General features: G+C 36.1%; 1 protein-coding gene across 4 annotated transcripts in view; it reads right to left on the bottom strand.

The window, feature by feature from the left end:
• Positions 1-11896, bottom strand: part of LOC134747206 (U8-agatoxin-Ao1a-like) — a 51063-nt gene extending 39167 nt beyond the window's left edge. Inside the window, exon 1 of one of the 4 annotated variants that reach the window (XM_063681806.1) lies at positions 11729-11896. The gene's annotated coding sequence lies outside the window, so the exon portion shown is untranslated. The remainder of the gene's footprint in view (positions 1-11728) is intronic. The other 3 variants (XM_063681808.1, XM_063681805.1, XM_063681807.1) reach the window with 3 other exon arrangements.
• Between the last annotated feature and the right edge of the window lie 326 nt (positions 11897-12222).

Here is a 12222-nt window from a genome sequence, read left to right as displayed (position 1 = left end):
AATAGAATATAATGTTATATAATTTTAGTCATAGTTACGTATTTTACATATAGCCAAGTCAATAATAATGTATACCTGTTTTTTCTGTCCTTTATACACGGTCACCCAACGCGTCTGTAAATATGTATATAGTTGTTGTTGTAATGAATTTCTTCGCTGTCCCGCTCACACAAGTATACTTTTGTATGTAATTTTAGTTTTAAGTTTATCACGAATAAAACATTTGAATTTGAATTTGAATTTGAATATTATAGTATTAAGTTTCTGTTTATATTTAAATTAAACCTAATTCAAGTCTTATTTGTACGTCACTGGTTCTTGTAACTGAATGAGGCTTGGGTTAGGTTCCGACCCAAAATCTAAGAACGCACGATTGTTGCAGCCCTTTCTTGTGGTTTAAAACTGAAGACGCATGATTGAAGGCATTAAGTTATATATTAAGTTTTTATCTGCTTGCGCCTGGTGAGCCCGCGTAGCCCGCAGTAGCACCCGTTGCCGGAATTCATCGTTCGGCTCGACGAAGATTGGAATTAGAGAACGTTATTTTATTGATTTAGACTCATGTACTGACAGAAATTAGCTTAATTGATTGTACGTATTTTTACTATTATTTATCGTTTTACTATAAGAACCTAGTTTTCATTTTGCACCGCTCTAGTTAGCCGGCTACAACTTATCGACGCACAAAACGACAAAATTGCTTCAGTTAAACCGGGATATGATATAGGATGACCCTGGTCTTTTTCACTATAACTACTACAAATCAAATTAATTAATACTTTAAATTCTAATTGACTTAAAAAAAATTACATAGTACTAACTTATACAGAAACAGAAATACTCAGTTGAAAATATATTCTATTCATAATAACGTAGACTAATTTATACGAATCTCAAGCTTCGCTCTTAGACTGGTTCGCCTAAGACGCTACGCTCGGAGAACGATAGAAATAGGAGCCTTGATAACGCAACCCGGAGGCCAAAATGGCCTTACGTCATACGAAATTCTTGGCACTTATGTCGTTTTTAAAAAAAAAGCAAGGGCTCGGCTTTTGTTAACAAATTATCCTTTTCACAAGTTCGCGCATTATCTTATCTCACTGAGTTGAATTAAAGTAAGTGTTGAAAATTGGATTTTTGTTTTTAATTACTAGAGCAACTGCGGTTTTAAATTCATATTTGTATACCTACTAAGTAGTTTTTTTGCATATATAGGAAAAATAAGTCTTTAAAAAATTCTTCTCTCCGTAACCATAATCAAACAGAATGAACTAGAAAATAACTTTGCCTGTCATATCATGATATGACCATAATATGACATTATTTAGCGGCGAAATCTGTATCGTATTGTGACATGGAAAAAAAAAGTATAAATAAAAAAATGCTTACGGTAACATAATTTTCCAGGTATTAGTAATATTATTTCTCATAATCAAAGCGGTTGGAAAATAAATCACAACATAAATCAAGTTAGACCCCAGGCAACCAAAATACATGGAAGTTACAAACGAACTGGGATAATAGTTAAACAAAGGGCATTACACGATAAAAATGCCAAGTCCAATGTATATTCTGACAAGAAATTGTATGGAAAATTATTGAGGGCGCCACTTCCTACGTAACTTTCACATTTTTGACGTAAAATGCTTAAACATAGCAACAATTTTATGGACTTTTTTTAGTTCCATTTTATTTAATTTCTACTATTTTATGTTTTTTTTTTTTATACCACGTCGGTGGCAAACAAGCATACGGCCTGCCTGATGTTAAGCAGTCTCCGTAGCCTATGTACGCCTGCAACTCCAGAGGAGTTACATGCGCGTTGCCGACCCTAACACTCCTCTCCCTCGTTGAGCTCTGGCAACCTTACTCACCGACAGGAACACAACACTATGAGTAGGGTCTAGTGTTATTTGACTGCGGTTTTCTGTAAGGTGGACGTACTTCCTCAGTTGGGCTCTGCTCTAAATCTGGAATGTTATCCGCTGACCTGTGCCCTACCACACAAAGCGAGATGTCATTCGCAGTGCCCATACGTCTCTTTTGGACAGTTTAAGGACATACCCGGGTCCGAACAAACATTGGAGGAAAATAGAATCTCTTTCTTTTGTGTCATACTATATGAGCATCATTCTCTCGCTCATACAGTGCCTTAGATCATAGACTTTATATACTAACGAGTATAAAGATTACAACAATTATTACCTCAAATGCTCTAAAATTTTATCAAATTACCTATAAATACTATACAATTGAAACTTTAGACTTCAGTCTCTGACACTAATTAATAGCGCATTAAATACACCAGGGAGACGCATTCAGAAACGGATATTCTTATCTAATTGGTATCATATTTAACACTCCTAAAGCCATCCCTCTCTCATTAATCAATCCGTGCGAGAGTGACAAACTGAGTCGAAAATCATGTCGGTATCATATTTCAAAATTATGACTACGCCTTCTCAACCTTTCATTTTGCGTGCGTAGCACAGCTATGTATATATGCGTTTCACTTTATTATACCTGAACATGTTTTATAAAAGAAAATATCAAACAACATGATAAAAATACAGGGTCAAACCAAAACTGCTATTTACTTGCCACGGCCTACGGCGTAGCACTTCGTAGAGCTTCGTAGCAAACATTGGAGGAAAATAAAATCTCTTTCATTTATATCCGTTGATGTTAATATAACAGAACTCTGATTAAGTAAAGCCGCCGACTGGAAAGAGGCAAAAACTTACGTAACGATCGTTTGGTGGAAGTATTGGTTTCGTATAAGGATCCCCTTGTAACCCAACGCTATTATTGCTTGCCACCATACAAGGGTAAAGAATCCTCTTCTAATCTAGCTAAATATCATATTATTATGGTACATTGCATTTATAAGGACCATGGGCAACTTTATAAGGATCCTGGTTCAAAAACCAACAGAAATGTGAGTTAAGTCATTAGATAGGTATTTCTATATACTTTATTTCATTCTATGGGCACCAAGCTACAGCACCTCGTCCCCTGTTATCATTATATCGTATCATCCTATTCTACTTTATAAGGCTCACTCGGAAAATACAATTGGAATTTATCAAAGCCTCTCGAACAATGCAAATGCGAAACTCGCTAAATAAAAAGAACAAATTGATTCACTCAAGAATGCTTTTAATTGGAAGAAAAAACAAAGAAACGTAACTGAACGGTACTCAAAACGATTTTACGTGCACATGTAAACACTTTATTGCATCGAAACCTGTAAAAGTAAGACAATCTACTTTTTACCTTACTGTAAATTGTATGCTTATTATATTGGGGAGCAAAATATGCCTTTTTCGCACTTTGTATTTTGTTCAATACTGGCAATACGGTTCTTTTGAACATTTTGGTTTTTAGACTGAGGAGTAAGTACCTAGGCACTAACACCGACTCTTAAACCTTTTTATGAAAGGAATTCAACAATCACAATTAATCAAATTGACAATCGTCTTTATCATAACAATGCGTCAAGTGCGTCCTTATTCTGTCAAATTCAAAGTAGGTCGCGTGTACACGGTGTTTCCTGTAACAAGAGCAGTAAATTAAACTGGAGGCTGTACGCCTCAAACTGAGCAACATTTGTTCAGCAACTTTTTAAAATTATGAAATTTTTTGATTATACCTTTTTCATACTAATTAAATATTATTTTCAATGTACGCTGACATCTGTGTGTTTGACGTTGCTTGACCCCTTTAAACATAACAAATTTTGCAATACATTGCGTCTTAGAATAGACTTTAAAGTGTAATGAAAATCAAAACTCGTTATTTTTAAAAGTTGCTGAACAAATGTTGGTCAGTTTGAGGAGTACAGCTTATAGCTTAATTTAATGCTCCTGTTACAGGAAACACCCGGTATATTTGTGCAAACGTATTTCTGACAGTGAGCACAATCGAAATGCTGAATCTCTTGGAGAAGTTCCGTATTAGGTCTCAAGGTTTTCCGTATAAATACCCTATTTTATTCGCTGATAGTGTTGTTGTTTTATGGAAGAATCATGTGTTACTTATTGCTTAAAAATTCTGTACCTCATTATTATCAATTCTAGCTACGTATTATCAAAACTAAACATTTTTTGATTATGTTAATGCATTAAAGAAACATTATTTATTTATTCTTTATGGCATTATACAGTAGGTAGCTGTTAGATAGATAGATACAGATATATACAGACACAGGGAAGTCATAAATCCCCAGACAATTAATCCACTTGAGAACTTCGTCGTTAAATTTTATCAGGTCTTCCGGGGGCCACACCAGTATATCGAGTAGATGGGTACTCTTGAAAAATATGTTTTATACGAGTATTTACTCTGCTCCTCGCCTAAAGAAACATTACGGCGGAGAAAGCTTTTCTCACTCAAGATCAAATAAAATGGGTCACTTAGTATGAAAATGTTCATACGAATACCGGTTTTTATGAAAATAAAATTATATTTTACGGTCAACTGTTAAATTGAGATAAAAGAGCCAAGGTGACTCTGCTCCTCGCCTAAAGAAACATTAAGGCGGAGAAAGCTTTTCTCACTCAAGATCAAATAACTCACTCACTCACTTACTGGTCACTTAGTATGAAAATGTTCAAACGAATACCGGTTTTTACGAAAACAAAATTATATTTTACGGTCAACTGTTGAGATAAAAGAGCCGAGTTGAGCCGTGCATACGAACTTGTATGCAAGAGGGGTTAGATATCTCTTCACTTAATGTACCATTTAATGACTCCTTTATGCTTAAAATTCCGAGCCAGTTCCAAGGGACAAATCTAGTAAGATTTATTAACTGAGATTGGTCTGGAATGAGAAATCAGAACCCAGCGACAAGAACAGATCGCTCAGTAGCGATGAGACCGCATATTGCTTGACTCTGTCAATATAATATTAATAATAAATCGCCCTCAGAAAAAATTTCTTTAGGCTCTAAATTTAACTTTTACCTAACGACTAAAATTGATAAAAAAAATTCAAGCAAATTGTTTTTTTTATACGTACGTTACCAGAAATTCGACTCTGGTTTAAGGGAACAGTATAGACAAACTGAATTTTTTGAGTCTGTATTTTTACATATTGAACCCTAAAAAGCAGGTAGCAATTATTAAGCCCAGCATAGCATCAGGCTGGAATTACCCGAGTAATAAACTTGATACTGGGGCGATGAGAAATTAAGGTTACCTAGGTAGCCTGGGCTAATACCTGGCATGCGCCCTCTTCGGGCGTTTTAATACTTTACGAAGATGCCGCTTTACAAGCTGTATTAACTTTACTTTTAACTAAGTAATTGTTACGTACAGTATTGCAAGTTGATTCGTTTACTAACAGTGATCAAAACTTGAAATGTCTTTAATAGCGGTTCTGTTAAAGGTTTTCCAAGTTAATAGATTAAAGGAAAATGCATTAAAATAACGGATAAAATAAAGGAAACTCAATATTACAATGACGATGAGAAATTATTTAAACACGTAATTGATAACGCGTTTTAATTGAAATATTTACACTTTGGGAACAATTCAAATTATTTTGGATTGCTAAAGACACCGGTTCGAATCCGGCCTTCACCACTGGAGGGCTTCGTCACTTTTTATTAAATATATGACATCTATTTTAGTTTATAAAATATCGTAAACTAACAAATTTTGTATTTATTACAGTTCAATATCTTTTTAAATGCCTGTGTCTTACGCAAGACTTATATAACTTATATTATCCTGAATATTCACGTATGTTCCAATAAAAAATGACTAATACAAATGAACAGTGTGTATATACCCACTGCTCTTTCCTCTTCCATTTTTCTTGTATTGATTTCCCACATTTCATTATTGGTGATTGATGTAATATTTACTTTGATTTTCCTATTTAGCTCTGATTTTTCCCGTGGAACCGCAGTTCATCAATACGTTCCATACATATTTTGTTTGTTGCATTATATCAATATTAGGTTTTGCTATCCATTTCCATTAACGTGACTGTGCAAATATTGAAATTACTTCACGAGGATTTAGTTTAGTCAGAAAATAGCTAGGTAGTGGATTTCATCATTCGAAAAACGTCAACGGCGGCCCAAAATAGACTACGCTTAACCAAATTTCAAACATGTATAACTTGGAAAATTGTTTGTTGCATTGTTAAGGCCCGTTAAGTGCATGTTCTTCTCTCACTCTCACTGAGCGTAAACGTGAGCGAGATTTGTGTGCCCCGGAGCGCGGATATGTTTTTTAATTAAATTTTTTTGTGTGTTTAAGTATGTTTTTTGTATCTTTTTTGCTCATGAATGTTGTTTAATATTGATAACTTATTATGCAGTGAACTAACGTGAAAGTGGGCACGTGAATAAAGAATTAATCTTGAAACGCATTTAACAATTTTTAGGGTTTCGTACCCAACGGGACCCTATTACTAAGACTCCACTGTCCGTCTGTCTGTCACCAGGCTGTATCTCATGGACCGTGATAGCTATATGGACAGTTGAAATTTTGATGAGATGTATTTCTGTTGCCGCTATAACAACAAATACTAAAAAGTACGTAACCCTCAGTGGGCGAGTCCGACTCCCACTTGGTTTTTTAGTCGACGAACGGCAATCCATCGTGGTTATTTGTAAAGGCCAGCAGCTATCACTTCACTAAAAGAAACTACCTAACAACGTCATGCTTTACGAGCGCACTTTTGACATTGGAGATTCATCATAAAGTTTATGAAAGCGATTTTTTTTATAAAAGAAGATGTTACAAAGTCAATTACCTACCTACTCAATTCAATTGATAAATGAACATGACCGTAGCCAGTGAGTGTATATTAACCTCAATAATATCGGCATTGATTGCCTTTGGAAGCTCGCTTGATTAGACACTAATTACTCAGCTCTATTATTGAGCTACCTACTTATTTGTTTGTATGTACTACGTATGAATGTGTGGCCTGGTTTGTTAGAAAAATAATAAGACATAACGTTTAAATCCCTAAAACCCGTTAGTTCGATTTAACATTAGGTTTAAAAGTTCTATAATCGTTGAAAGATCTTCAACTCGCTTTAATTTGTCATGTCAAAGTTTAAAGAGATATCTAAACTTTTTTTGTTAAAGTAAAAGTTCCAAAACCTTCCTCATAAACCGCAATAAGTCCGCAAAAATACGTCTAGGACAATTGCGGCCGAACCGTCGTTTTATGAACCTATAAACACATAAACCCTCCCGTTACTTGGTAGTAGTCTAACGTCTAATTTATTCAGATATGAGTTAGTATTCGACTTGCTAGCTATGAAATCGCCTTATATGATCATCATATCAGCTGAAAAACTTCTAAGGCAGAAGGTATCTTACAAGGATCTTCACAATTCGCTCTTTAGGCAGCCCGCATGAAATGATTTCCTGTGATTTTCCTGGTGAAGGTCGCGGGAATTCGGTGGTTGCGAGCGGCACAGGATCGGTCGGAGTGGCGAGCCTTGGGGGAGGCCTATGTCCAGCAGTGGACGTCTATCGGCTGACATGATGATGATGATGATGATGATGACTAAGTATTGGAAACCAGTAGCCCCGGGCTAACAATATAGGCGCTTGCGGAGAAACGTGCCTTCTCGCACTCGAGATATACGAGAACTAATTATAAAAAGGAAGTGTTTTCTTTGAACTTGGACATACTCGTTGCTACCTCTTGAAAATACTTAACCGAGTTTCTTACTCCGGCTATTTTTGCGATATTTATCCTAACAGGTGATAGTTATGACATTTTGTGAAATTTGAAAGAAAGAAATTTGTTTCTGTTTAGTATCTAACCTCTGTACAAACCAAAATGCTACGCTAACTCATTTTTGGAATGGCGCGGATACTGGCCGCCGACATTTAAAAAGGATTTAAAAACTGCCAAACATCAGTGTCAACGTATGTTCCTTTCAAGAAACAGCATAAAGTATAACAGTTTATTTTTATTTTCAATTAAAAAAAGTAGTGTAAATGAAAATTAAATAAACAATCAGACTAACAGCAAAAAAGGTAAGCCAAACTATTTCAATCAGGATTAGCATAGCACATTTCTAATATTACAGTCCACCTACTACTTTAATACGTTACAGTTTTTGACATATATAAGTGGGTTTTAGAGGTCACATGTTACGGTTAAGCTTCACTAAGCAATGCGGATATAAACCACAGATATACGTTAAAACTGTTTCCTGCGGGCCTGGTGTGGCTTTTATCGTCTACATCAAGTGTTCGTCGGCGATAAAAGCCAAATAATGAATGCAGTGACTTTATGTTTACCATCTTCTTAAAGACATTCGTCACATTGTGAATAGTGTCTGTGTGTAGTTGGTACTCAGCAGAAAAGTGTACATTTGTAAAATTCGGAAACATATAACATGACGTATTGCTGCGACATCTAATTTATGTCATGTCATTTGTAGCAAGCCTTTATAAATGCGGTAAATTCGAATAAATCACTGTAATACAATGAGATCCTTGTAAAAACAAATCTTGTTTTGTAGGGTTATTTTTCTAAAAAAATTGAGACAGTACAGTATTATACTTAGGAGAATTATGGCTTTAGTTTAGCTGGAACTTCTGTACAATAACAACTTTTTCAGACAACAAATTAGAATCCGGATCCGGGTCACTTAGAAACTTTTCACGACGGCAATATTAAAGCCGTCGGGGACATATTTATGGCCTAAGAATTAAAATTAATGTATTGTACCGGTCTACTAAACAACCTTGGGCTGTCATAGAATATTACAGGGTAGCCCTAAATAACGTTGGCAAACAATTTTAGATTATTTTACTTAGTTAAACATCTTTTACAAAATGGCATAATAAAATTAAAACTACAATCATTTATGAAATAAAACTATGAAAACGGATTATATCGCGTATATTGAATTTATACAAAATCAAATTAAATTCAAAATCAAATTTATGTTGTGGTTTATTAATACATCCCGACGTTTCGAACCCTTTACAGCGTTCGTGGTCAACGGGTGACTGAGGAAAAACTACAAAGTGCAAAAATACCCACATACTATAAATAATGAACCATCATCTCATTTAACAAATAAAAACTAATTATTGTTAAAACATCCTCATTTAGCTTTGATACACAAGCGCACAGGTTTATGAAAATTATCAACAATGTGCATCAGTAAAAATTATTTGTCAACGTATTAGATATTGGGCTACCAGTACCACATGTTACTGTTTGCAACTTTTGATTGATCTAAGAAAAGCCTGCATTTGACAAACGGAAATAAATCTCATATACGAAGAAAAAAATACCAAAACTCGTTCACGTGACAGATGCCAGGGGCCCTATTCGAGATGCACAACTGTCAGTTTCGGCTTCAACATCAGTTCAGCAGTGGAATGAATCATTTGTTCATCAACCGTGGAAAGTATCATTTGGTACAACCAAAACTCATTCATTGAAAAAATTATTCAACAAAAATCAACTTTGTTTTCTTACTACTATACGGTTTAAAATGGCTCTGAACTCGTCGTGGTTCGGTTTGGTTTCGTTGTCACCTAACTATGGATTGCTAATGTCAAATTTACCTATTCGACAACACACGATTTCTTCCATTCAACTGAAGTTCAACACGTAACGTCACTTAACGCATGTCGAATACCGTTCCTGGTCCCAAACCATACGCCAAAACGTATGCGTATGCATAAACGTATGCGTAACGTGGGTTTGCCAAACGGACTCTGGTTCGATTCCAGCCTTGGACACTGGAGGCCTTGGTCATTTTTTCCTTCGTAATGACATTTATTTCGGTTTGTAATTTAAAAAGTAGTGTGTCTACCTGAAATAACACACATTAAAATATTTTCATTAGAAAGTAATTTGATTTCTTCTTAGAGCCTACATATTATATTAGCTAATTGAAGCCACAGTAAAACCGATAAAAAATATTCCGACAAATCCCACAATATTTCAAACAATTCATCACAAACAAGGGTAGGGGTGTAAACACCCGGATCAGTATCGGCACTGGTATAGTCGTTCGATTTGTAGCTGGCCTGGAGCGGCTAATCCTTTGTCTATTGTTAAGTAAAACCGCACGTGCTACTACTTGCAAAAAAAGGGTCGTGTAATTCTAATTGGCACCTGAGCGCGGGCTAGTCCAACGTTCAAAAAACCTTCTACGGTTACGGCGGTCAAACGCTACAGAACCAGTCTAAAATGTATCATCGAGATGCGTAACAAAGGCGCGTTATCGGAGAGCGCACCTACACTGGTTCCGCAAGTTACTTTTCCATTTGTTCATTTTGAATCTTATTACAATTTCCATAGCAGTTGTAATTCAATAACCGGTTGTAGTGGTATGTGCGGTTTTACTTAACAATAGAAAAAGGATGCCGTTCGGGGCCAGCTACAAATCGAACGACTGTATAACACAATCCCAAGCTATCTTGAAGCCCAATGTTTAATTAAGTTTTAAATTGGAATCTCAATAAGTACCTACCGCTGTAGGTAAGAGTAATACCGGCTACATTTCTCTTTCCTTCGTTCAATTTATCCCGAATTCTCTGAATTATTATAGATCTTTCAGTATTTTGTGTTTCCCGTTAATTTCTTCTAAGAATCTACCGTCTTGGTCACTGTGCTTACGGTTTAAGAACATTTTAAAGTCTATTTTTCTAGTCTCTGTCCCAAACATTTTACGGATTTAGGTAGGTATATTTACTTTATGGATTGTTAGATTGGTGTTGCTACGAGTAGTACAAGTATATTGGTGTTAATAATACTGTTTTGTTTTTTAGCTTCTAGCTGTGTATCGTTTCGAAGTGGTCCAATATTGGTATAAGTAGACCTAAATATGACCGAAGGCGCCGAAGATACCGATCTATAGAACGAGCGCTTTCGGTCCTATTAGGAAGAAAGTGCTATAAATACACACTAGGTAAAATGTCCATTCTGTTACCATCATGTGTCTCACGCTTCCCATGGAAGTTTTTAGTGGGTCGAAAAACCAAACAAAACTTTTCTCCCCAATCGATCTGTCTGTGAATGTAATAAAATAGACTTAGTGTATTACCTACGTATCGCTCCGAAGTGATCCAATATTAGTAAAAGTGGACCTAAATATGACCGAAGGCGCCGAAGATACCGATCTATAGAACGAGCGCTTTCGATCCTATTAGGAAGAAAGTGCTATAAATACACACTAGGTAAATTTTCCATTCTGTTACCATCATGTCTCACGCTTCCCATGGAAGTTTTTAGTGGGTCGAAAAAACAAACAAAGCTTTTCTCCCCAATTGATCTATCTGTGAATGTAATAAAATAGACTTAGTGTATGACCTACTTGTTTTAGTTAGATGTGTTTTCATTTATTTTTATTCAATTTTAATTGAATTATTGTTAATCCTATGTAGACCGTAACACGAGCAATAACACATACCCATATGGTAATGTGTCTATGAATGATAAAAATAGCTATCAGCCGGGCTAGCACATGATTGTAATTCATACAGTTAGTAAAAGACGGGTAGTCTATCTCGCGGCGAGATACTGTCGCGCCAATCATGTGCTCGGCCTACTGAGGCTTTATAAAAATCCAGCGCTCGCAAACAAATCGGTTCCAATTTGAATACGAAATCCCTGTTTACATATCACGTACAAACCAAATTAAACACACACCGTACACACATTTAAAATAACACATTACCAAATCCACGTTCTCCTTTGCCACTACACTAGCACTTACTTAGAACTTCGGAGACGGAGACAGAATTGGTAAAATTTTGAATGTAACTAGGTTCGAATTAGATACGTACGCGCGCGGTGGAAGGGCTAGGGTTGTCACCCTGGCGCCCCGTGCGGTCGGTAGGCGAGCGGAGACGCGAGTGCCGGCCGCCGCGCCGCGGCAGCCCTTATACGGCGCCTCAACCCCTACGCTACGCGATGCCAGTGGGCGGATCTAATATAGAGTGGTTGTAACTAGTTTTGGTGGACAACGATACTATTCGCCTTATATTTTATATTATTCGTATATAGCCTGGAAGCAATAGAACAAACTGTATAAAAAAATTACTTGAGGATATATAAGGATGAGGATGAGGTCGAGGATGAGGATGAGGATGTTGGAATGAAGATCCTTATCGCACGGTACGGACTTGACGGACTAGGCGAAAAAAAGTGTAAGAGTTATCCGTCACGAGTTTCCGTCACGACCCTTTCTTAATATTTTCTAACAGTGTT

The sequence above is a fragment of the Cydia strobilella genome, chromosome 14 (genome assembly GCF_947568885.1).
Source record: "Cydia strobilella chromosome 14, ilCydStro3.1, whole genome shotgun sequence".
NCBI classification, from domain to species: domain Eukaryota; kingdom Metazoa; phylum Arthropoda; class Insecta; order Lepidoptera; family Tortricidae; genus Cydia; species Cydia strobilella.
Note: the sequence above shows the minus strand (reverse complement) of the source record. Positions and strands in the feature narration are given on the sequence as shown.